At 33.7% G+C, this 19,416-nt stretch overlaps 1 protein-coding gene and 1 pseudogene across 11 annotated transcripts in view; one reads left to right on the top strand and one right to left on the bottom strand.

Moving 5' to 3' along the window:
• ROBO2 (roundabout guidance receptor 2) overlaps positions 1–19,416 on the bottom strand; it is a 1,653,426-nt gene that overhangs the window by 192,624 nt on the left and 1,441,386 nt on the right. The window lies entirely within an intron of this gene.
• On the top strand, positions 18,233–19,245 carry LOC117037496 (actin-related protein 2/3 complex subunit 1A-like; annotated as a pseudogene).

Here is a 19,416-nt window from a genome sequence, read left to right as displayed (position 1 = left end):
GGTATAAATCAGGAGAGTTTTGATTGCAAAAGAGTCTGGGATTCAGCATAAGTGCATGACCGATGTGATGACAGTGGAAATATATACAAATTGATGAGGCTTACTAGAGACTCTGCTACTTTTAGCAAGGCGGGACATCAGAAAATGCAAAAGCAGACAATCAAGATTGAATGTTTTCAAATGCAATCATGTTTACATGACAAACAACAAAACAGCAATGAAAAGAAACATTAATGTTCTGGATATGTTTAAAAAAAAAGAAAAAAAAAAAAGAAATGGCAGATATTTGTGCCATAAATAAACAGTTCAAGAAGATGGTATAAAAGCCCAGAGTAAAAAAGATTTTGAAGGAGATGCCAGTCTCAAATAAGGCCGCATACAAGTTCTATATTTTAAATTCCAATGAGGGAACTTGTCAATTCAGGTCAAATCATTGGCAAGATATGAGCATTGAGAACAATTGTGCTGATTTCATAGCCGGAGCGACAGAAAAGTATTTGGAGACATTTAAAGCACATTAGAAATCTTCCAGTCTCCTAGTGATACATCTTCACTTTTCTTCCTTGAAATTCACATTATAAAAGGTCTATGTTATTTGCCTTTGATTTGAATAGTTAACTGATGTAAATTAATCAAATAATTGTTAAATTACAACTCTATGCCTTGCATTCAAATGGAGCCTGGAAAATAATAGTTAATAAGGTACAGTTTCTGTCCTCCATCACCTAAGCGTCTACTGGAAACTATGGCTATAAAAATTAAATAATTTTCAAAAATAATCAGGGACATTAACTAAATTTTACACACCTCATTATTATAGGATCTGTTTGACAATGGAAAAGAAAATAACTCCAATTATTAGATTATCTCCAATTCCTTTTAGTCCTTATGTCCTATAACACAAATAAAATGATAATGGAAACAAGAAAGTATAGTCTATAAAATGTGAAATTGTAAGTTCCAGCTAGTGGATATGAGTAGATATTTAGATTAAATTAAAAAAAGAAATAAAAAAGTCAGCCTTTAAAATTGTAACTTATCAGAATCAATCCATGGAGATGAGTGTCGGGGGAGAAACCATCCTTACTAAACTCTGCACTTAGAAATTATAGTACAGTGATGAGGAAAATGCTCGATAAATATTTACTGAATTAAAAAGATGACATGGGAGATCATTTATGGAGCAGATATAATTCATTTTGTTTAATAAGTATTTTCCAAAATTTTGGGACAGTTTAATAGATGAGGTGGTGCATTCAGTTTTGGACAAATAATAGAAAATGGTGTCTGCAAGACATCAGAGTGGTAATGTTGAGTAGATTTGGTTATGCAGATCTGATAGCTAGGCTGTATGTATATAAATACTCAGAAAATGTCAGCACCCATGCAATAACTGAAGACATGAGATTAAAAGGCATTCCTCAAGGGTATGGTAGAAGTACTGGAAGAAAACTCTAAGAAATCCCAAGAACAAGCAGAACTAATGGAAACTGTAGAGAATACTGCAATCTGAGTTGCATTGATTTGTACGTGTGCTCTTGAACTTCAAACCTATTTCAGCAAATTGAATAAACTTTTTCATTGATTTCTATGTTAAATGTTTCTATATAAAATTTCTAATTTATGTTAGTATAGAAAAAATGTTTTGGTTTTAGGGCATACAAATACATTCATCATATTAATAATTTAAAAACTAATCTTGTAACCTATATGTTAGATCTAGAAATAATAATAACTAACATTTATAGAGCACTTAACTATATACTGGTTACCGTTCTAAACACTTTGCAGGTATTATCTGTTTTAATGTTAAAAATAATCCCAAAGATAGATATTGTTACATTGCCATCTTACAAATGAGACTATCTGCCATACAAATGTATAGTCGGTAATTATTTTGCCCACTGTTCCCATAATAAAAGATAACTCAGATATTAGAATCAGTTTCTGTTTTCCCCAAAGACATGCTCTTTGCGTTCACTATATAAGATTGAAATGTAAACACATTTAAATTTTATCTGAACTTAACTATACATACTCTGAATGAGAGAGAGACTGTACTTCCACAATTTAGTCAGTTCCAAACACTATTCCTATGAAATTAAGTTTTAGAAGTCTGTTTTCTCACAGTCTCCATTTCCACATGTAATGTGAACATCTCACTATTCTGATTGCATGAATCAGTATGATACTTTATGGATGATTTGAGGGATTTTCAAGGATGATGTTTACATTATTTTGCGTATGAACTAACTTTTAAAATCATACCCTGTCAGATGCAATTCAGTGAGGTGTTTATTGCTTTTCTAGAGAGAAAAGATGGAAGGTAGAAGACGAAGGAGGAAAAGGAGAAAGAAAAAAAGACAGGAAAGAAGGGGGTAACAAATGAGCAGTAAATCAAAGGGACAGCTGATATTGACTGGTAATGGTGGAATCCTCAAATTTTAAAGAGTGAGATCTTGTGATTATCTTCTCATTTATTCGTTTAATAAATATTCAATAAAACCCAACTCAGCGAGAACGAGCATCCTGGGATGCAATGCTGAGGCCAAACATACGTTAACCCAGTGAAACCTGTAGGTTTTCACTGAAAGAGCTACACCCTCTTGTCAAGAGGACGTTAAGCCAAGAGAGTGTGATCTAGATAGTGAAAAATATAGGAGTTCAGAGAAAAACACTATGAGATCATAACAATTTAGGAAAGAGGTAAGAATGGGAAGTGATAGTTTTTTGTTCTTTTGGGCTTTTTTTTTTTTAATTTGGAGGATCCTTTTAACATACATCAATTGAAAACTTCAGTTTTTAGAGATAGCAACAATTTTTAAAATTCCAAAATTCAAAGGGGCTAAATGGAGAGAATTAGTAATTATGAATGTTGCTTAGTGAAACTTTATTACGCTGAATTTCAAGTTACTGAAGGAAACTTTGATATAAGTGGGAATTAAGAACCTAAAGAAATCAACTTATATGGCATCTGTGATGATTCCTTTGAGAATCAGAACTGTTCTCAAATGTATTTGGATTTTTTGAAAAAAACATATATACATCACATTAAAGAATATAACTATTAAAACTGGTTGATGAATGTAATGCAATATAAAAGAAAATCATGGGCTTTGGAACATGCTTTTTAACTTTGTAAAATTTCAAATGTGCATTCAACAATTAATATTTTCACATTTTAACTAAAAGGGTCAAAAATTAATTCTCTAATTACTCAGCTCGAATGCCATATATTATCTCAAAAAATGATCTATTATCTCTGAACATATAACATATAACAAAAGTATTTTCCTTCTGGTACCTTCAGCTCTATCTTACTTCAACATAATAATATCACAAGAAAATCTCTAGTCTCTCTAAAAGATAAAGTCTTTAGAGTTATTCTACTTATTCTATCATCTTTGATATTGAAAAACTAAAAATCACACGTATAAATTTCCACAAATAATATTTAAAATTTTCATATTAATTGCTGAGCTCAAAAGAATAAACATTTAAAAAAATTAAATGTACCAGTTCTAATAATAATTTTTTGGGTATCTATTACCCAACAGGCACCCTACTGAGTATATAACCTCTAAAACTCACACCATTTTTCAAGAGATCATCTCTAGTTCAAAGATGTATGTTTCTGAGTTTCAGAAATTGACTTTCCCAATGTCATGTAGCTTAGAGTTGGAAACCCAGGGCTCTTTGTTTCTAAACCATGTGCTCTTTTCACTTCCCTTATAAGAAAATGGCTTATATTAGTTTATGTTACATGATTAATATTCCATGTTAATAAGGAGCGGAGTGTGTCATTCAACAACAAAGTGGAGGGAGTCTGTCGAATACTTTAACAACTGTGTTCTCATTCTAAATTAAAAAAACAAAAACAAAAAAAACCCACCTGGTTCTTCAATACAATCATTCTAAAATACGCCCAGAGAAAAGTGTCTGGAGCGTATCTAAAGACTAACAACCAGATATTTCTAATATGGAAAAACAAAAGCTGCTGGCACATACATTACAAAATTAGAACATTCTTCTTCTTCTTTTTTTTTTTTTATATATATTTACAGGAGACTTGTAGAATTTTCTTTTACTAGAGCTGAACTAAGAAGCTAAAAGAAAACATTACTTTATCAAATGGCGGACTGCATTACTTTTATTTTTCTGTCAGTTGAAAATAAAAAGCCCATTGTGCTTACCAAGAAGGATTGTGCCTTACTTTTAGCAGAGCTAGACTGGCTCACTTGATAATAAAAGGCTAGCCATTCCCCTATGGTCTCTTTCAAGGTCTGACTTTGCTCACAGGAGAGAGACCATTTTTTTTTTTCACTTGAATAATTTTGTATAAATAAACTCAGATTTTGCTAGCTAAGCACGTGGAAGTCATATAAAGCACACCTAATCACACAGTTTAAGCATTCAGAGTGTAGCATATCGCAAAAACTGCAGTGCTGTTTCTGTCAAAACCTGTCACCTGATGCATAAAATTGTTGGTGTTATGAGTCATTTTTCAGTGAACTTTAATGGAAACATGGCTGATGAAGATTTTAATGAAAGATGCAGATTTCTTTCTTCCACTTTTGAATTAAACTCAACCAAAATTATCCTCTCTGTGATTAAAATTAATACATTTTTTGGTAAATAGAGATAAAACTTTTCAAATATTCTTCAAAGACTGAAAGACTTTCCAGCACATATATTATCCCTTCACCTCTCTAAAAATGTATTTGCCAACTTAACTTCATATCTAACAACATAAAAATGTGTTTACCTCCATAGATTTTATTTAAATTTAAAGATGAAACTTAAAAATGTATACCATCTTTCTTCTTATCACTATTTTGTTTTTATAATCTTAACCATTTGCTTCTGTCACTAAAAGTGATTAGTTCATGATATGAAATTCAAGCTCATTTTCTTTAGTAAACCTTAATTAATATCGAGTCATGAAACAATATTTAATAAATGTTGATTCTAAAAACAAATTTCACTTTTTGTGATTATTATTACATCTTCACATTAAGTCAATTGATATATCTGACCTAATGTCCAACATTCTTAGAAATGTTTATCTTCCATTTGATGAGCAGTAAAATCACAAACCTTATCTTAGAGAGCTAAGATATTTATAAACAGTTTATGTTAGGTTGGTGCAAAAGTAATTGCAGTTTCAAAGATTAAAGATAATTGCAAAAGCCACGATTACTTTTGCACCAACCTAATAGATATCTATAAATGGCTATACATAATTTTGTCCATCAAATAAAAGAATATAATCACATTAAATGAAACAGATTGCAGGTTAATTTTATTCACATTTTCTAAAATAATTTTTCACATGGATCTGCACATAAACATTTTCACCCTGGCTCTTATGATTGTAGAAAGAAAAAAATGTAATGTTGGTCTCAAGCCAACTCAGGCTTGAGAACTCAGGGAGAGGGTGGAGGTGACTCCCACAGGCATAAGCTCAGTAAGCGATGGAATTTCCATTGCCCAGCTCCCCAGAGAAGCTGCTACTCCCTCGAACCAAAGTTTTCAATTAATTTTATTTCATTTGATTGAGAAAATTTTCCTTACTATCTAAATTGTGTAAGGTGCATAAACATCACTAATACCAGCCTTCTTCCTTAAGAGGTACATGCATCAGTTAACTATTGTTGCCTTATCACCTCAAAACCCAGTGCCTTTAACAAAAAAGCCAATTTAAGGGCTTTCAACAACAATTTCATTGTGTAGGTCAGCAATTAGAGCTGGACTTCCCTGAGTGGTTCTTCTGATCTTGGTTGGAGCCACTCATCCATCTACAGCCATCTGAAGGCTTTACTAAGTCTAGATGGTCAAAGATGGCCTCAGCACCTTTCTAGGCACTTGGTGCTGGCTGTGGTCACTGTGATGGCTCCCCGGCTGTAAGGTTGGGCTACTTTCCTCACTCACTTGGTCTCTCAACCTACTGCACATAGTGGAATTAATGTTCCAAGAAAGCAAATGTGAAATCAACAAGGCCCTCAGGAGGTGTGGATTCCGCATATCCATTCGATTGCGTTTTATTGTTCAAAGCAATTTACAAGGCCAGCCCATAAACAAGCAGTAGAGAAATGAATTCCTCCTCACAATAGAAGTGACAAAGTCACAATGTAAAGAGTATAAATACAGGGATGGAAGGAATTATTGGGTCCATCTTTGCAAACACTCTACTATAGCTTAAAAAATGGAATGTGTCATTTTACCATTCTTATGTACAATGAGTAAGAGTTTATATTCAACAGAATATTTCTCACACATATGGATATAAACACTTCTACAGTGCAGGCACTTTTCTCCACCTCCTCCTATCTCTCAAGGAGAAAACAAAAATAAATAAATAAGTAAATAAATAAAGACAATCAAAACATAAAGTTATAAAACACGGTTTGTCTCTTTGTTGTGTTGTGCACTAGAACTTCTTCTCAATTAGTAAACTTTAATTTTAAAACCAATAGATTAGATCTCAGTTTTACTCCTAATTTAAAGAAAAATGCTCATTAGTTGAAAGCCCACGATGTTCCTGTAGGAACGGTACAGATATCAGACATTAAGCTCCACCCCAAGTAAGGTGTGATGTGATGCCAAACATTTTCTGTAATTAATATGGTGCATCTGTGACCCACTCATCTCTCCAGAAATGTCCCATGAGCAGACTACATGGGTCTATATGGCAAAGTAAGACTAAATGAAACCTATTATGTTAAGCTTTCGTTTAGTGTATAAAACATTTAATTTTTAAAAGCTTATTTTTATTGATGTTCTCAGAACTTAACAGATGTTAACAATCCAACAATAATACTGAAGAAGAACTTCATCATTATTTATGGGCAGAAAGAAAAGCACAAGTGTTGAATATTGCAGCACATGGCAATCAGAGCACCATGTTTCTCAGTAGAGAAAGCTTCATCAAACATTTTATGGTGCTTTCTTCCTGTAGATACAAGAACAGACAGATATTCACGGGCTATCTAGCAATACTACTAAGTAATTTACTAGTCTAGGCTGTTGTTCTGAAACATTTCTGGGCATTGTATCAATTTAAATCTCAATAAACTTGAGAGAAAATTCTCTCAAATAGCAATGGATTATAAACAGGTTTTTCTTTATCGAAGTCTGATCTCACTTTTCTTTGAGAAAACTTCTGCCCCTCCAGGCAATTAAAGGGCATCTGATTGGTTTCTTTACATTTCCTCATTTCCCCAAAACATTTTGCTTCATTTACTACATTCTGTCATAGTCAAAATAATTTGGGGATTTAAAATGGATTCATTCTGCTTAAACAGATGTGAAAGATGAGGAACATTGGTTTTAACAACTATTTAGGGGCCATGAGAGGAACAGTTTTCCTCATGGAAAAGCTTATCATAAGCATCCAAAGAATTGTGTTCTATTTTTCTCCACAACTATATTTCACTAAATTTAGTCAGATTTATTGAGCAATAGTTGTGTGTATGAGTTCAGAGAGCTGAATGCATCCTTAATTTAAAACACTCTTCTAATGTACGGTAGAAATTATAATACACGAAAATGTTTCGTTTTACTAGAAACCACATATAACATTTGAACAGTGAAAGAAAAAAATGCAATGTCTATTTTTGTATTCATAAAGTTAGTTCCTTATACCATTCTTCCAAAGATGTGATGACATATTGAACAAATCTGGACATACACTTATTTTTTGTTGTATGTTTTCGTGGTAGCAGCACTAGGTTACAATGAGAAATATGTGCCCAACAATTAAATCATGGCTAGTATTTAGTGATATAGTAGTGTTACTACCATTTAGAATTACAATTGGTATCAAATTATGTAATACACATTGGAAAATATTACCATATGAGATAGAGAAGAAAAAAATGGTGCTGTGTCACCATTTTTTTGTATATACTTACACAAGTGTGTGTGTGACTTTGATGTCTATAATTTTGTCTTTGTAAGTGATTCTTTGACAATTAGATGGTGCTGAAAAGCATTTAGTGGCCTCAAGTATGATGTTATTAACATCAGCTACAGAGACAGAAAAAAAAATCAATACAAAGTTTGCTCACAATTAGCAAATAACTCAATGATTTCTTGTTTCTTCTCTAGAGAGGGGTTTGTAGAATCCTGGAATTCAAGGGAAGGTACTCTGGATTTATTTTTACAGAAAAGCTTATTTCTCAAACCTGATAAATAGAGGCAAAAATCTAAATAAGTCAATGCTTCCGGGGTAATTGGAATTACAGACCCAATTACTACATGTCACCCTCAGTAATTATTTCACCTATGCAGTACATTAGCCATAGTTTCAAATATTCCTATAGTTTACATTTCAAAGAAAAGTTAGTTTTGCTATTTTAAAATTTTCAAAACACACTTTTAAATTGTTGAGGAGCAACTGTTACCTTTTTATTCTAGCAAAATTAGTTAAACAACGCAAATTTACATATCTTTTGTTTCTTCTAAGATACTATCACAGAAATCCTAGCTTCACAGTTACTAAATTAAATTTATGTGTGTACTTAAACTGTTGCAATCATCTTATTGAGAGACTTTCTGGACAAACATATGAAATCCCTAACTTTGTTTTACAAAATTGTTTACTATTAAAAGAGTCATTTTTACTTTACCTTTTATGAGTTTTGATCAAAAGTCACTTGTAAGTAGCACAAATGATCATTTTTATATGGATATTTCAAGGTAAGAGTTCAAAAAAGCACATATATTATTGGAGGTAGGGGAGTCTTTTGTGGGCAGTTAACCATTAACAAGCTTATGTTACACCAAATAAGCTTTCCGTTTATTTTAACTTATATTCGATTGATTTAGAGAAATATCACAATTATGAATGTTATATTCATTCAACTGGTTGTTAGCAATCCTGAAATAGTCTTAATTTTAATATAGTTTTCTTAAATAAAAGGAGTATAACTTTTTTAAATGTCTCGTTTGACTATTTGCACAGAATAGCGACCGATGCTAGAGACCAGATACCCATGTTCCAGCTTTTATGTCAATCATTCTCCTAAGGCACTGAATAATTTGAGTCCTTGAAAATGCTGCATCTAAGAAAGAAGCAAAATATGTCAGTGATACAGCTGGAGATGTCATCAAACTGGTGTGCCACATCAGTCACTTACTGATTTTTATCTGCCAAAAAAGAGCAACGTGCTACCGTGTTTCCCAGAAACTAAGACCTTAGCCTGACCATCAGCTCTAATGTGTCTTTTGGAGCAAAAATTGATATAAGACCTGGTCTTATTTTACTTATAGTAAAATAAGTAAAATCTTTAGTATAGTAAAATACTAAATACTAAAAAGTAAAATACTAAAATACTAAATAGTAAAATACTAAAAAGTATAGTAAAATGAGTAAAATTCTTATAGTAAAATAAGACTGGGTCTTATGTCATGTCATGTCATGTCATGTCATATATATCATATAATATCATATAATACCGGGTCTTATATTAATTTTTGCTTCAAAAGATGCATTAGAGCTGATGGTCCGGCTAGGTCTTATTTTCGGGGAAACACGGTATTTAAAAAATGAGAATACCCAAACCAGCTCAGGTTTGGGAACTGAAAAGCACTGCGTGGCAGACTCTGATTCAGTCACAGCAATTCGTGAGGATGCTTCCTGACATGGCAAACTAGGTAACGATTCTGCTGACAACTCAGAACTGGAGATATATACTAATCAGACAGGAAATCCAGCCACTTCCTTATCCATTACATAACCTAAAGCTCTTGCCGAATTCGCAAAGCCCGAGAAGAACAGAGGTGCTGTTTTCAGTAACCGCCACCCCGTTCCCATATAGAATTTCACATTTGATTCACTCAGAGAATTCACTGTACAGGCAGCAACTGCTCTTTGTGGGAAACTCAGTGTTGCTAAATCAAGAATTTCCTCCACACCTGAACCTCTTTTTTTCCTCCTTACATCTTCTCAGGGTACCAAAATGTTAGCTTCAATTCATAGAACATAGCAAAACATAATTTCCTTGTCACAGGTCAAACTAATAAATGTCAATGGCAGAAACTGATATAAGATGACATTCAATGGAGTTATTAAGGATGTTTACATGGAGATATAAATTAATGTATACAGAATGTCCATTAAAATATGAAAGTTTTATGTGTACATATCCACTTAATCAGAGTAAGTGCATAATTACATACTCAAATCTCCCAACCACCATAAAAAGTTTATATTCTCTTAAAACCTCATCCTCTGCATTAATTAGGAGGTTAGGCTTTCTTATAAACTATATAAAGACATGAACCTAAACTAATTTATGCAAATACATGTGTAGGAATGGGAGCTATGAATATTAAAGTTTTATTCATCAGTATTCTTGAATGTATGTGAAGTTTAGAGGGAAAAGTTGAATAAATAGAAGACAAGATCTAAAATCAAAGAAGAAAGCATGGACAATAAGTAAGAAACAAATACAGAAATAATCAGAGGACAAGAAGGGGTGAGAATAATTAGGGACATCAGCTGCTTAAATTGTAAAGTATGCAGCCTAGGACGTTATATACAGATTATTTTAGAAGGCTGGGAAGTCGAGAACAGTGATAATAGGAATCAAGAAAAAAATTTGAAGATTCGATGTGAGAGAGGAGTTCTCTGTATTAGATCCCGCCTGGCATTAACTTTATCCCTCCTTTTTTCCAAGATGGCCATCCTAACGGTATTGCCTAATGTTTTCCTGCTGGGTACATAGCTACAACTGTATGGAGAAAAGAGAGAAGTATTCTCCAAATAAAGTCAGAGGATTTAAATTCTTTTTTTTAATATGAAAAGTGATTAAGATATTACTTACATTGGTGTCTTATAAGAACATGGTAAAAAAACATTTGGAGGAAAAATGAAAAGAATATTGCTATGCTTTTTTTCCTCAAATGCTCTATTATTTTATAAAATTCAATTGTATTAGAAGTGTCCAGCCTCTAAAACAGGAACTCTAAAGCACATACATTTATCTTCCTATTATTCTGAGATGGAGCTCCATGGTATTGACAATAGCTCAATAGTTATAAAATTGAGTGGAACTGCATGGCTTTAAGCTGACAATAAAAGTGAGACTTAGACTATTTTCTGGACCAAAATATGTAAATGATGTTGCCATATTCATTCAAGATCTTATATAAAAACATCTAAGAAATCTAAGATTTCAAAGGAGGAAAAAACCCTGTCAAGCTGAATTTATTTTTCTTCTGAGACTTTTTTCTTTTTTGAAATAAATAAATAAATAAATAAATAAATAAATAAATAATAAAAGATAATAACTACCTTGTCCTACATATCTGATAAGATTGTTTTGAAGATTATTGAACATAATGTGTGAGGAATGGTTCTATAAACTGTTCAGAGCTATACAAATATTATTAAAGCAAAAATGAGACCTCTGATTTCACATTTATTTTTCTTCCAATCATATCCAATCAAACTCTTGAATTCCATAGAAGTGTCTAATGCTTCCAACAATATTCAATTTGAGTTTCATTTTCAATTTGTTTTTTAACTATCATTAAATGTGATAAAAATGATATCCACTAAGAAATATTATAGTCCAAACCTACAATTTGAGAATCATCATACGTGCTGTTAATTTAACTGACCTCTTCTGGAGCTTAGGCTGAAACTCTTCCTGAACACTGAATGTAAAATGAAAGTTCTCATTATTGCTAATATTTATTAGCATTGTACAGTTAGCAAAACTATGTCAGACACTCTATGTAGGACATTCACACACATTAAATGACCATGGATTTTGGACCAGAGGGTTGTGCTAGACTTAGCACTAGACTTTACAATTTTTCTTTTTTTTATTTAAAGCTTGTTCACTTGTAAAAAATAAAAAAGTAAGTGAACCTTGTTCAATTCCAAAATGGTACAAATGAGAACGCTGTTTATATGAACCGTGGTAAGGCTGGTTCACACTTAAGGGTATGTACTACGTGGGGATAAGAGCGTGTCAGAGTGCTCTGGTCGTGTGAGCAACACCAAATAATAATAACATGTCATACGAACATGCAACTGTACCGTAGACTCTGGATATTCCCTAGTTTTGGATGCTTATCGTCAGATATTTGTAATCATGAGATCTCTTTAAATACTGTTCAATCATATTTTATATGTTGGCATTCTGCTATTGAAACGCTCTTCATTGTTTGAAAACAAAGTTTAAAAATTACAGTGTTATCTCTTACATAATGGGATGGTCTTCCATAATGGACATATTCTATATTTGAACTAGCAACAGAAACATGTAATAATACATGATTATAAATTTTATATATTCTTAATATTTTAACGAATACTTAGAAATCAATTCTAAAATGTACTGTGTTTAAACCTTTAAAAAACCTTAAATTTAAAATGGTTTGAAGCTTTCCTTACCCCATAAACGAAATATTGATAAGTGTCAGCAAAAATGATCATTCTAAAATGTGTTTTTCTTTGAACTGCTGAACAGAAGGATAGCTTCAAGTAACATTCTTCCAGTATCTTTAAGCTTATTCACCAAAATCAATGTTTAAAGTTTAAAAACTAACAGTTTGTTTTCTACAAGTGGCAAAAAAGTCACTTTGAAAATCTCGACCAAAGTCATTTATCTTCTAACTTTTACTTTGGGAGATCATTTTTCTTCAGTTTGATCCCAAAGGCCTTGCTTGCACAGATGTCTTTGGAATACTGATATCTTATGTACTGCAACTCACTTTATAAAGGAATTCTTTCCTTATTTAAGATCAGACATAAAGATACATCTTTTAGTATCTGTTAGTTTTAATCCCTCCAAAACTCTTTTTAAGTATTGTTTTACAACATTAAATAAAATGTGTTAGTATTTTTAACATCTTTTTTTATTTAATGCCTGTTCGCTTGTAAAAAAAAAAAAAAAAGTGAGCCTTGTTCACTTATAAAATGGTACAAATGAGAATGTTACACATATGAACTCCGGTAAGGCTGGTTGACACTTAAGGGCATCTGCTATGTGGAATAATAAAAAAAGATAACAATTATCTTTTTATATCACCCTATATATTACTTTATGCAACACACACACACACACACACACACATTCCTGTCACTATTGAAAACAATACATGTTTTGAACAATAGACTTCAGAACATGTTTTCTGGATTAAAGAATACAATGCTCAAACAAAAAAAAAGTTAAAGAGCTGCTCTATTAAAAAACCCCTTGGATAATGAAGGTCACATGGGTCAAGCCCCCCAAAAGAGAGAGAAAATGGAGAGGCTGACATGCAGAATAATACTCTGTTCACTTCTCACTTGTATCTTCTCCATTGAACACTGACTTTCCAGACTCAGTCTGAAATCTTTGCCAGGAAGAACTGCATAGGTTTTGGACAATCTAAAAAGTCTTAGGGCAAGAAAATGGAAACGGGGGGGGGGGGGGGGGAGGCGAGGAAGAAAAGAAGGTAGCGTTAGGGCTCTCCCAGGATCTGGGAGAGCAATTCGAGACCCTCCCTCTTCTTCTCTTCCCTCACCTCAAGTATTTTTCAAGAGGAATTTTCCAGAACCAGGTCAGTTCACAATGGTGAAAATGGAAAAGAGACCTAGCAGAAACTGATCAATATCAAAGATTGTACACTAGGCTGACACTTTCCATCTTTCTATGTAAGAATTAATAGAGACAAACAAAATTGGCTTTCACATAGATAATGAGATTTAGGAAAATTTCAAGACCTTTTATCCAAGGAGAGAACTCAGGAAACTATCAAATGTTTAAATTAGTATAGGTAGAGTGAATTCATCCTTTTATTCATATTGTTTCTAATGAAATAAAAAGAAAGCTTCCACTTACCATGTCATGACCCATTTATATTACCTGAGATCTTTATTCAGTGCACATTAGAACTACTAAAACCATGTGTGCAACTCATTATAAAAAGAAGTCTTCATTACTGTAAATGCAAAATTGTCGTGTTTATTTGAGAAATAGTCAATAGGCACTGATGCAATGTAACTTATTCAGAGAAAGAGAATCCCAAGCCATCAATGAATTTTGCCATTCAATACAAAGAAAATGTAAAATGGCATATGAAAGTAATCACAGGGACAGAGTTCTGGATTCAATAAGTACATCGTATATTCATCATTATGAAAAGCTAGGTTTTCTACTGACCAAATGTTTAGAAATGCATCATATGTACAGACAGGGTAAAAAGCACCACAAAAAAGGAAAAGGTATTAGCAATGGTCATTTTATGGAACTATCTTCCATTGTTACAGCAAACACATAAAAGGAAACAATTTGTGTTTTTAACTATATTGATATTCTTTGTTTCTCACATTGAGTCATAACAAGTATCTTATGATTTTAAACCTATTAAGTAAAAATTTCATTTCTATTTGACCATGCTTTTGTTCCACCATTTCTTCAAAAAACACTACCCAGCTGCAAATTCCTATGCCACACTTTAACTATCTTACAATATTACTTGTCAGTTATTCTTCAAGAGAGCTGAAAAAAATTGGAGAACAAGGTATGATATGTATGAGAGTATCTATAAGAGATCTAAAACATGTAGGAACATAAAAATGTTCTATAGAAATGTTTTTCTAAGAAAGAAGAAGAGGAGAGGAAAGAACAAGAGAGGAAAATAGGAGAAAAAAGAAGGGAACAGATGTTGAAGGGAACATACTATTCAAAATTGATTGACAGGGTTGCCATGCACTCCCGGACAGGGATGGTGAAGAATCTGTCTTCTCTGGAATTGCATGAATGCAAGGAACCCTTCATGCTTAAAGACGACGTTCTTCTGTGGATCCTGTTCTGTTCTACCCTGATCACAGTAAGGGTATATTTAAGCATTTGCCAAACCACAGGGGCAAAGGCAAATGCAGTCTATCTTTTCCAGAGCTAACTTGGGTATCACAATTACTAATTCATATGATAAGAGGTCAGAAAACTATGCAGCTTGATAAAATACAGATTCAATGCAATGGGGGAAACCACCAGATTATTCCCTTTTACAAATGCCATATTCCTCCTATTTTAACATATGTCCTGATCATCATGTTCAAATCCTGAGCAAAACAGATAAAGTAGAATGCTGTTTCAAAAAAGTGATGAGTGCAGATTCTGGAAATTTTAAGAAGTTAATTGTATCTTAATGACTTACAAGACATCATTCATTTTTGCTATTAACTTAATGGCTAATGCATAATGATATACAGAAGGTTCTATTCTATTTAATTAGCACTCAAAAAATTAGCTGCCAAAACTGATGGTAATTGTAAGAATTTAAAATATATATAAAGTTCTTTGGTATTTTTTATTTTTTGTTCTCCCCAATTGTAATGGTTATGATTTTTGTCTTTCCCATTAACTAGTGATGTTGCTATTATTTTAAATGACTTTTGACAATACGTTCTGTACATTTTTGACAATACGTTCTGAACATTACCAATTTAATACCTGTACATGTGATACCATTTCAAAAATAACTTCCATTTTTATTATAAAGCCAATAGGAGTTATTCAGTTTCTTATGATACTAATATAGTAACATGTCATCCACAAAATAAATATAGCAGTAGCAGACCAAAGTGTGTTTACTTGGATTTACTTTTGTATGTACTTAGAAAAAGTATAGCTTAGCATAGGTGTCTGCAAATAATAACCCATGGGTCAAATTTGTCTGTTGCCCTTTTTTTTAGGGCTAGTGAGATAAAAATATAATATATATATATATATATATATATATATATATTTTTTATATACATACATATACATATGTATTACAATTACGCTGATGGTAACCACTTTGAGCACCTCTTGCAATTGCAGTAGTCAAACGTGACTTTTATTCATCTTTTGTTATCAGCATATATTGAGTACTACAATTTTAATACAGTTTTTTCCTTTCTTAAAATGTGTATACATTTTTTGGCACTCTCTCTGTGTGTGTATATATATATATGATATCTGATAAAACTCAGTATTATCAGAAATGATAGAAAAACAATCTAGATGGGCAATAATTTGGACAGTTGCTAGTCCTATGTGGCCATCTTGTTGTCACTATTGCTATTTGCTCAGCCCCTTCAGAGACTAGCACTTACATAAAGAGACAGAGACGGAGAATTTGCTTGAATTTCCCAGACCTTTCAAGGTTATGGGAGCTGAAAAGTTTGTATCTGAAACTGAGCATATATTAAAGAGGAGGGGATATTCTGAGATAGTCAAATCTCCTAGACATCATATATAAGGTAACCTGAATCTCGAAAATATTTTAAGTTGCTATAAGGCATAGATTTTCATTTCCATACCAGTACATTTTATTTATTATCCTGGTTTGCATACTGTAGTGTCTAGTGTTCTGAACTGATACAAGTTCTGGCATCCAAATACTCAGATCAAGAACATTTGGCCAGAGGACAGAGTGAGTTCACGGAAGGCTGCCATATTTCTCTGTAGACATGTTCAAAGGAGATTTTCTTTGTCCAGGAGGAATTTTCAGTGACTACATATTGACCAAATAAAAAAGCTCAGCCATTTTCTATGCTGATTGTGAAAACAATGTCAAATACCCTCACTTTTCTGTAAGATTCTGATGGATGATCATCATTATAATTAATAAAGGAGTTTTTCTAGTTCCATGTCACTTGAAAGCTTACACACGCTCCAATTCTATGGAAATACTTTTTACTATAAGTATAAGAAACAAAGAAGTGAACTAAAAGTAATGTATTTTGCTAACATAAAAAGTAAATTATTAACTACTATTATGTAGTTTTGTTTATAAGATAATAACAATGACTATCTCTATTTGAATGCAATGGCTTACCCCTTTGATTACTACTTTGATTTATGATTCAAAAATCATAAATATATGATGCTAATTACATTATAATTTTAGTTTTTGAGCACAAGGTTTATAAGATGAAAGGATATATGCTGCCATAACATTTTGAGCTATTTGAAATGGTATCAAATGAAAACTAAATCCTCATATCGTGAACAAAATTTTAGAAATCACGAATTTGAAAAAAAGAAATAATTTGTCAATTATTCAAAGAACTTCAATGCTGACAGACCAAATTACTGGTGAGCCAGGTTTATGTTAGTTATTGCCATAGAATGGGACCACTTTAGCCGTTAAAAACAAAAGTCTGTTATCCTTTGCAAATTGTGAATGACAGAAAGTTTGGGTTATGTAAGGTATCTAGGAATATATTTCCTTGCATGAAACACAATTGCAATGTATTAATATTTCTTTACATCTGAGTCAGAAGGTATGTAAAGGAGTAAATTATATATAGTCCAAGGTTTGCTAGTATAGAAGACTCACACTTTTTTTAATGTATTATTATTATTATTATTTTAAGGAGGGCGCAACTCACAATGGCTCATGTGGGGATTGAACCAGCAACCTTGGTGCCACCAGCACCACACTCTAACCAACTGAGCTAACTGGCCACCCCAAAGACTCATACTTCTTAACGCTAAAATAAGTTGCATAAACCAAGAGGGTCAACATGGATTATGCATTTCAATATAGCTATTAAACTTTAGCATTAGCAGATACTTTCTTTGGATAAAAGCTATCATAGTGTCTCCCCCCCCCCCACTCCTTCGGTTTTAAATCATAGTAGACAATCACATTGGTTTTAAAAACAAAGATAATATCTAAATAATGAAACTCCAAACTGCATATACCTTTTTAGACATAGGGTTCCGATTATTTTCGATATTATTTTATTCTGAAATCCAGTATTTCTACACAAACATTAGTTTCAATGTTCCTTCTGAATCATCGTAGGTCGTATCTGACTATATTAGAATCCTCAAAAATCCCCAAACACATGCTAATTTGAATAATTCATAAAATAGAATACTTTTATTCTTAAAGTAACAATGTTGATACAGGCTGACACCGTATTTTGCTCTTAAAATGTAAGAAGTCCCAGAAAACAAAAACTGCGAGCGGGGGTGGGGAGGCGGACGTTGAGGTAGATTGCTTTTTCCATAGCTATAAGGCTATAGTTAACCTTCTCTGGTTCTGTCATGTAGTGGTTAAGACTATGTAATAAGACCTCTGCCAGCGCCTGCCAGAGCCTGTATGAGGCAACTGAGCACAGTCCGCCAGAGGCCATTCAAGCTGTCCCCACCCCAGCTATCTATCCTTTGAAAACACTAAGAATACCTAGTGTCCCTGCATCAGTTTTTACTAGAACCAATCAGCTTTCATGCCTGGAACAGGAATCGCACCCAGACTGCCCTTAGCCCTAATAATTATGAAGTCCAGTCTATAAGAAGTGGGGGAGGGGTTGGGGGCAATAGGTGAAAGCTCCTGAGGTCAAGGAGCGCAATAGACACATCACAGGAACGGACTGGGCTCCTAGGAGCGACCACAACGCTTATGTCTGGAATCAGAAAGATGGTATCTGGAAGCCAACGCTGGTAATCCTGAGAATTAACCGTGCAGCCACTTTTGTCAGCTGATCCCCGCTAGAGAGTACATGTGTTGTGGGAAGTGGAGCACGACTCATATTCTGTTTGTTACTTCAAGTCCGAAAATGACTGGTGGATAAATAAGCACATTAAAAAACCAATTCCCTCCATGGTCCTCGGCTTGGATTAGCATCCCAACAGTGTTTTGCTGGCAGCAGGATCATGCAATTTCAAACGCAGTGTTTACTGTGTACATTAAATAAATGGATGGAAAGCCATCCAGTAAGTCCTGGGGAAGCACAATGACATTTGGTCAGCTGATGTCCGAGTTTGGTGGCAGTGGCGCTGGTGACTGGGTGCACGGGGTCAGCTTCTCCGCCAGTGGGAGCCGCCTGGCCTGGGTCAGCCATGGCAGCACCGTGTTGGTTGCAGATGCCTCGGAAAGCATGTAGGTCTCAACTCTGAAAAAAGAGTTCCTTCCCCTCCTGAGTGTATCACTTGTCTCCAAGAACAGCGTGTTAGCTGCAGGCTATGATTGCTGCCCAGTGCTGTCTAACTACGACGACCACAGCTACTTGACCTTCGTCTCAAGCTAGACATTCCAGAACAGAGCACCCACCCAGCCCGACACATCTGTCATGGGATGCTTCTGTAACACGGGCCAGCGGGCCACCACCGAGGACCGCAATATAGCCTGATGACCCTGCACAGAATAGACGTCACCCATTGTGCACTACTGGTATCGATGGAGCCATGGGAATTTGGAATTTCAAGATCTTGGGGCCTTCTACCCAGAGCCTTTAGATAATGTAAAGCTGAATGAGTCTCCCCGATCCAGAAGGACAGACTGACAAATTGCACCCATTGGCAGCTCCACCATCAGCATGATGGTGAGGAGTGCAAGCGGAAAGCAACCGTTGAAGACACACATGACTCAAATGTCATTTAGTGTGATTTTGTTTAAATATAATTTTTAGTT

This window comes from Rhinolophus ferrumequinum, chromosome 2 (genome assembly GCF_004115265.2).
Source record: "Rhinolophus ferrumequinum isolate MPI-CBG mRhiFer1 chromosome 2, mRhiFer1_v1.p, whole genome shotgun sequence".
NCBI lineage: Eukaryota > Metazoa > Chordata > Mammalia > Chiroptera > Rhinolophidae > Rhinolophus > Rhinolophus ferrumequinum.
Note: the sequence above shows the minus strand (reverse complement) of the source record. Positions and strands in the feature narration are given on the sequence as shown.